We start from the raw sequence: 8,029 nt of genomic DNA, 5'->3' as shown, positions 1-8,029 counted from the left end.
ATCCACCTGTTTTTACCTCCAGAATTCTAGGCTTAAAGGGATGTAGCACCATGCCCAGAACAATGCATTGTTTTTTTTTCTTTTCATTATTCTTTCCATTTATTTGTGTATGTATGTGTGTGTGTGTATGTACGTACGTATGTATGTATGTATTCATTCACTTTACATTTCTTTCCTCCCAGCATCGACCTCACAGGTCCCTTCCCCTTCTCTCCTGAGAAGGAGGAAGCTCCCCTGGGTACCAACCCACCCTGACACATCAAGTCATTGCAGGAGGTGGCCACTTCAGGCTCCATATCCCCTACTGCTAGGAGTCTAATCTAGAGTCACTCCCATAGACTCTCCCCTCCCAGGTCTCTGGCATGTCCCCATCCCCAACCCCATCCCCCCACCTGCCTTGAGCTTCCTGTCACGCTTCATTGATAAGGGCAAAGCATTATTTTAGGAGTTAGAACATGCTGCCTCCCACACAACCCCTTCCATTCCATCCATTGCACCCATTTCAGAGTCATTCTCTTCTTTAGGAATCTCTGTCCATATACAGCTTTATCTGTAGATAGAAAGGAGGCAGCCCAAGTAGCATCCAGTAAAGCAGCTCTTACAGTCTTGGTTGGATCAATGATCAATTCCTACCATGGTCAAAAAAATCTCTGACTATAGTATCATAACCAACTTCTGAGGAACTCTGCAGCTATCAAAGATCCTTTACCACCTGCATTTTTAGCATAGTCATTGTAGGAATTTTGAGTGCTTTTTTTTTTTTGTAATTTCTATACCTATTTTATGATCTCCATTAGCTGACTTTAATATATCCAAGACTGGGGCTCAGTGGTTAAGAGCACTGATTGCTCTTCCAGATGTCCTGAGTTCAATTCCCAGCAACCACATGGTGGCTCACAACTGTCTGTAATGGGATCAGATGTTCTCTTCTGGTGTGTGACTGAAGACAGCTACGGGTAACTCATATAAATAAAAATAAATAAATCTTAAAAAAATAATAAATCCAAGACTGGAATGCACCAAAGCAGAGTGCAGCCTTCTCTGAGAATAATACATTCACCAACAGTTGCTCTTGTAGCACTGAGAGCACCATTAGCTCTGGCCTTCTTCTCATTCACTCTCACAGCACTTGTCCCTCTGTGCTTCAGCACAGCTCCTCCATCTGAAAGTTCAGCAAGTCACTCGTTCAGCCTTTCCTTTTCATGTTCACTAGTTGTGATGTCTAGCTGCTCAGTGATGTCTTGAATACATTCTTCAATTTGAGCTTTGTCATCTTTTCCTTTAAAAAACATGGTGCCATCTTTGTTAACACTGGTCTATCCAACTTTTCCTAAGTCTTGAGCTTGAACATCTTCAAGATTTAGATTCAACCCCTCTTCTCCAAATACCGATCCATCAGTAGCAATAGCCATATATTTTAAGCTGGTTCTTTCTATTGTCCCTAAACCCTGAAGCTCTGACTGCTACAACCTGAAGACCAACTTTTACCCTGTTCAAAACCAGTGTTCTTAGAGCTTCTCCATCAACATCTTCAACAATGATGAACAAGGGCTTCCAGTGAACATTGGGAATCTCAAGAGCAGGTACTATGGCCAGGACACTAGAAAACAGAATATAGGCATCTTTGAATTCATCATTTTGACCTTTTGATGTATTAATAAAATATGGGGAAATCTATCTGCTATGAAACTTCATTTCAATAACTTCTAATTCATCATTCAGGGTTTTTTCCATCCTTCACTGTGGTGACACCCTTTCTTCCAACCTTTTATTGCATCAGAAATGATGTTTCTGATATCTTTGTCTCCATTTGCAGAAATAATAGCAACCTGAGCAGTTTCTTCCAGGGTTGTCACAGGTTTAGATTGTTTTTATAAGCTCAGCAATTACAGCATTAACACCCAACATCACACCTCTCTGGACTTCTACTGGATTAGCCCCTTTGCTGATCTTCTCAAAGCCCTCCTTGGCAATAGACCATGCCAGAACAGTGGCAGTGGTGGTGCCATCCCCAGCCTCCTCCTTTGTGTTATCGGCAACGCTCTGAACAAGTTTAGCTCCTATGCTTTTGTATTTATCCTTTAAATCAGTTGGCTTTGCAACAGTGACCTCCATCCTTTGTAACTTTGAGATTTCCCCAACTCTGTTCAATAATCACTGTTCTTCCCTTTAGCCCCATTGTAACACAGCTGGAGCATCTGCTTAAAGGTATACATTTTGAAATATTAAGGCTTCAGCATCCGCACCAAATTTACATCTTTGGCATAGGCCCCCGTGAGAGGAAGAGCAAGGTGCCCAGGACACTGGTCTCATCTGGCAAAGGACTGTGGATAGTCGAAGCACTTCTGAGAGGCCGTGGTGGGAGCACACACGTTGAGGCATGCTGTCAACCGCCAGCGAGGACATTTGATTTTTGTATGTTAGAGGTTGAACCTCATGCATGCTAAGCACACAGAGAGCTCAAGCTTCACTGGTGTTATATATTATGACATTCTGCTCCTTTATAATGTAATCCACTTTAGTCTAAAACCTAGGGAAGTATTCGCAGAGCTTGAGCATCCTGTTAAAATAGCATTTAAGTAGACACAAAGTTAAGTGTACCAGCACAGTGTTCCTTTGATGTAGGAAGTAAGTAGGAAGCTTCACCTGGAAAATGAAGACTAAGTTCTTGGTGCCATGAGAAAAGAAGTAAAATAGGGAAGACAGAAATGGAAATTGCTTACCCATTTGCAAGTTACAGGAAAAGGCAGGTTACAGTTCATAGCACCTCAAATCTCGGGATTGGCTTTAGTGAATGAACCACACAAATAGGAAAACCCCCAAAAAACAGGGAGTGACTCAGATCTAGCTCCTGCTGCTTCTGTGCCTGGCATGACCTCTGCTGTTGTCCTCGGACCTTGCTTCCCTCCTCCTCTGTCATTGTGGAGAAACAGGAAGGAATGTTTATTAACAAGGCTGGCTGGGGTCACACCCAAAGCAGTATCAGAGTTTTACCTCTCCTGGGCCTGGGAAGAGGTCCAAAGGTCAAGGGCAGCTCCTGGTTAGTATGAGGCAAGAACAAACCTCAGAGAACATACTTTTTCTTTTTTTCTTTTTAGCCTTGACAGAAGGTCTGCTGGGTGTGATCTCATCTGTTCCTCCTGGCCATTCTGAGACTTGTAACAGGTCACCAGAACCATAATCCCCAAGCAGCTTTGCCCACGATGATGGAAGAGAAATGGTTGGATCCTGATGTGACTCTCAGGATTGTGCCTCCATGGCAGCTGTCTGTAACAGCAGGGTTAGCTGTCCAAGTGGGATTCTCGTTCCCTTATCAACAGCCCTTCCCGTTTTATCTTCCAGTCCAGTCTTGTGCTCAGATCTTACCACCTCTGTTAATGGCCACACCTTATGTGCTTGAGAGGTGAGGGGAGAAGGAAGAGCAGAGAAGTAAAGAGAGAAGGGGACAGGGGGTGGGGGGGAGAGATAGAGAGAGACAGAGAGAGGGAGAGAGAGACAGAGACAGAGAAAGACAGAGAGAGAGAAGATGGGGACAGAGACACAGAGACACAGAAAGAGAGAGACACACAGAAATAGAAGCAGAAAGAAGGGAACAGAGAGAGAGAGAGAGAGAGACAGAGACAGAGACACAGAGAGACAGACAGTGAGCAAGGGAGATTTCTTTTTAAATATTTTTGGTATGTTCCCTGCCTCGCCCAATAGGGAGGAGGGATAAAAATAAATTATTGCTCTGATGGGTATAAACCAGCCCAACGGGTGCCACCCTGTGTGAAAATCTCAGAGATGCCAATAAGCCACTTGAGACAGTAAGGCTCCTGCTTTTTTGTTCTCATTCCTTATCAGTCCTTGGCTTGCAGAGGAGGAGTGCTCGGGAAGAAGGAAGAACTTCATGGCTTTAAGAGGAGGGCAGATTTGTGTACTGCAGCCCCTGAAAGAAATTGGTCAGAGTCCTTACTTAGGCTGTTTCTCCGCCTTTCCTTCTTAATAGCTACACACGTCACAGTCAGACCCTTGTATCAGAACAGTGAAACTTGATCCCCTAAACCCATGCATGGGTACGTTAGGTCAGTACAGTTCCACCTGTGTGGTCCAAGATCTAACAGCAAGCAGCTGTCCTTGCAATTAACCCATGCGGTCACCAGTCCTTGTGTCTATTTTCATCACAACAGCTGATTAATATAGAACTGCTTAAATGGGTCAGGGAATCCATGAAAAGGATTTGTTTAAACAATTCTCATTTATTGGCACTTACCAAGACTATGGCTGCCTTCCAGAGGCAATCAGAAACTCGGAGGATGTGCCAGCATTGGAGTGTAGCCACTGGGATAGTGAGAATTCTTATCCCAGCACTTCCCCCCCCACCCCCCCCACCCCCGTGACATTTGGAAAGTTACCCAATATTTCTTTGCTTCAGCCCCCTCATTGAATGAATGTGGGTATAATAATTGTGCTTACCTCATAAAATCATGAGACCCTAAGGCGTTAATGCATCTTATTCTTTACGTGGCATATAGAAAGTGTCTATTCTGACTACAGTGAAGAAAATGGATGTGTATCTTTAACTTTTAACTATGATTTTGATTATTGAAGATCGAGTATTCTAGTTTAATGGGGTTGTCCAAACACTGTAAAGGTTCCTGGGTTTCAAGACTGTAGCTCTATTGCTCCCTCCTCTTTATGCTGCTACCTTTGAAGAGGCACGGATGTTCCAGTCCAGTGGCTGAAAACTTTGTGGCAGTGAATGCCACGATGACTTTACTCTCACGTGCCCTTGGTCTGTGATCCATCAAATCAGGGGAGCACAGAAGTGTGTTGGTGAAAAAGGGGGAGGAACAAGAAGGAACAAAAAAAAAGTCACACTTTCCGAATGTCTTCCGAAAACAGTGACCACTTCCCTCATCCTTCTCTCTGCTGCTCTGTGGGTATGAAAGACCTCTCACTGCTATTGAGCTGTTTTAGTCAATTCCCAGGTAGACTTGCCAAGTATGGTAACAGCAGGACACCTTTGAAATACTAGGTTTTTGGATTAAAGCTTTGAAGATGTTTGCCAGTCTGAGTCAGTCAGTCATGATTGAAGGACATCGCCCTCTATGGGCTAGTTGTTCATAAATAAAGTGATTTCCCTTAGCACACATGGTCTTGGTAACACCACTCAGGCAGAGAGCTCTTCAGAGTTGAAGTTCAGTGGCTAAGTTAAAACGTCCCAGTTCCAGTAGAGCTCAGATCTCATCTGGAACTTGAAACTGTGCTTAGCTAGCCTTTCTCCAATCCTGCTTTTGAAGTCCATAGCTTATGGTCTTGGGCACTAGCTTTGAACCCCTCTGAGGAATTCATCTCTGAAATATGGGAAATACAGGTCATCTGCAGCAGATATCAAGGTAACGGGGTAACATGAGAAGTCATAAGTGTTTCCCAATGAGTCACTGCATACCGGGTGCTTTTGAGCATGTGGAGGGCTCTGTGATTATGTGGTGGTGCCTAGGCCTTTCCCTTCCCATTTTTACACACTGGAGAAATGAAACATAGGAAGACAAAAGGTGATTTCCCAAGTGTATAAATCAAGGGCAGGGCAGAGCCAGAGTAGTCTGCCCAAGCTTAATTTCTTGCCTAAAAAAAATTATGTTAGTATTTAAAAATATTAAAATTAGATTCTAATAATGGTTGATATGTAGATAAACAGGATGAAGGAAACAAAACTCAACTCTACCGTGATAGGTTCTCACACACCTCTGCTGGGGTTTCCTCTGTGTTCCTGTCATTGTTATTATCATTTCCACCACAGAGGCAAAAGCATAGTCTCTACATGGTGCTGAGGCTGATGAAGGCATTGTCCAGCATTACTTGCCATCCTAAGAGCAACTTTAGAGTGCAGTAACTATTACCCTTAATCTACCAGTGAAGAAACTGAAGCACAGAAGTGTAGTTCTACTCTGAAGTGGCTAAAATTTAACCTAAAGACTTTGGTTCTAAAAAAAAAATCAACATATCTAATAAAAAGACATATTAAAAAAATAAAGATGACCAGAGTTAATGTGCCAGGCATGATTTCTTTCTTGTTCAGTGGGGCTTATAGCTGTTGGTTACTGCCAAGACATAATTATTACTATTGCTCATTTAGGAATATCTTGCTGGACTGGTCATTGTTGGAGTTCAGAGGTGTCTCGGCTGGGTAAGACTTTTAATTACCTCACTCAATATGATATTTCCTGGCTCCACAAAAAGAATACAGCTACCTAAAAAAATAAATAAAATTAATTGCTTTTTTCCCTTCGGCAGCTTGCATGGCATCTTCTGTTACTTGAAAGCTCGTCCTCAGAGAGGAGGCTTTCAGGTCATTTCCAGCTTACTTCCTCTCAGTTCTGTGTCCGAAGCGTGTGGTACCCTCAGCATCAGAGACTTACCTTCAACTTTGGGTGGTGATTAGGAGAACAGCTGTAGCCTAGATTATCTGTGGACTGTTTTAAACTACCCTGATGAACAACTTGAAAGGAGGTTTCTCAGATCCGGTCCTGCAGTTTTTGTTTGATAATCTGTCTATGGCTTTTGTGGGGAGTATTATTACTCAAATTGGTATAACTTTATTTAGGTTATGTACCTACATACACACATATACGTACTTGTATTATATGTTGTAACTATACAGTAGAATGGTTCCCTAGAGCTTTTTCCAGCATCCTTAGTGCTTTTTATCCATCCCCACTTTCTCTTTGTATTGTTCTCCCTCCTCTCTCCCCACTTGAGTCCCATATTCGGTTTTTATCATTTCCCCTTTATATCACTTTAATCCCATGGTTCCCTTCTCTAGAGCTACACTCCTGATCTACAGTCTCTTACTTTCTGGTTTCTGTGGCTCCTCCAGGTTATATACTCACCTCTGAAGATCTGGAGCGAGGAACCACAGCTGAGAGAGGACATGCAGTGATGGTCTGAATCTGGGTTACCTCACTCAGTGTGATATTTCATGGTTCCACAAAAGAGAATATAATTACTTAAAAAAATAAAAGAAATTTATAATCTTCTGAGGGAAGAAAAAGACTCTTAACTAAGCACAACTTTCTTTTTATGTTTTAGAGCCTTTTTTGGTTAACTACATTTTTTTCTTAATTTTAAAATTAAGCCTTTGAGATTAATAATGCACATTACTGTTGCAAATTAAATGCACTGGCTGTTCAAGAGAAAATAGTGCTGAAATTATTCAATTTTGTATCCTGCTACTTTGTTGAAAGGATTTATCAGTTCTTAGGGTTTTTTTTTGATGGAGTCTCTAGTGTCACATGTATAGAATAATGTCATCTTCAAATACTGATAGTTTAACTTCTTTTATTATTTATATTATTTTTATATTCTTTTCTCGTCTTACTGCACTAGCCAGGAGTTCAGCCGTTATCTTGAGTAGGAGTGTAGACAATGGACATGTGTGTCCTGGTCTTAGCAGGAATGCTTTGAGTATGTCTCCATTTAGTGTGAAGTTGGCTTGTTGTATATAGCTTTTGTTATGTTGATGTATGCTCCCTCCACCTCTACACAGTCCATGACTTTTGTCATGAAGGAATGTTTAATTTATCTGTTGAGATAATCATGTGATTCTATCTTTGAGTCTATCTATGTATGTGATAGATAACATTAATGGATCTGTGTTTAACTGTGGAGTGAAGCCAATTTGGTCACGATGAATGTTCTTTCTGATGTGATCTTGAATTCAGTGTTTCAGGATTTATTGACATTTTTTGTGTCTATGTTTATCAGGTAGATGATCTGTAATTTTCTTTGTGGTGTGTGTGTGTGTGTGTGTGTATTTATCTGAATTTGACAACCATAGTAATATGGACATAACTGGGGGAAACTCTCCATGAGTTTTATGAGATACAGCAGGACTGAGATGAGTAGTGTAAGTTTTCACCAAAGCACGTAAGAAGTGTCTTCTGTAGCTAAGCTGATGAAAGAAAGAATAGCAAGTAACAGTTCAGTAGAAGGAGAGAGAGAGAGAGAGAGAGAGAGAGAGAGAGAGAGAGAGAGAGAGAGAGAGAGA

The 8,029-nt window shown here is 41.8% G+C and overlaps 1 pseudogene; it reads right to left on the bottom strand.

Moving 5' to 3' along the window:
- Positions 1-441: 441 nt before the first annotated feature.
- Positions 442-2,382, bottom strand: LOC114625998 (annotated as a pseudogene).
- Between the last annotated feature and the right edge of the window lie 5,647 nt (positions 2,383-8,029).

Source organism: Grammomys surdaster, unplaced genomic scaffold (genome assembly GCF_004785775.1).
Source record: "Grammomys surdaster isolate TR1022 unplaced genomic scaffold, NIH_TR_1.0 225, whole genome shotgun sequence".
NCBI lineage: Eukaryota > Metazoa > Chordata > Mammalia > Rodentia > Muridae > Grammomys > Grammomys surdaster.
Note: the sequence above shows the minus strand (reverse complement) of the source record. Positions and strands in the feature narration are given on the sequence as shown.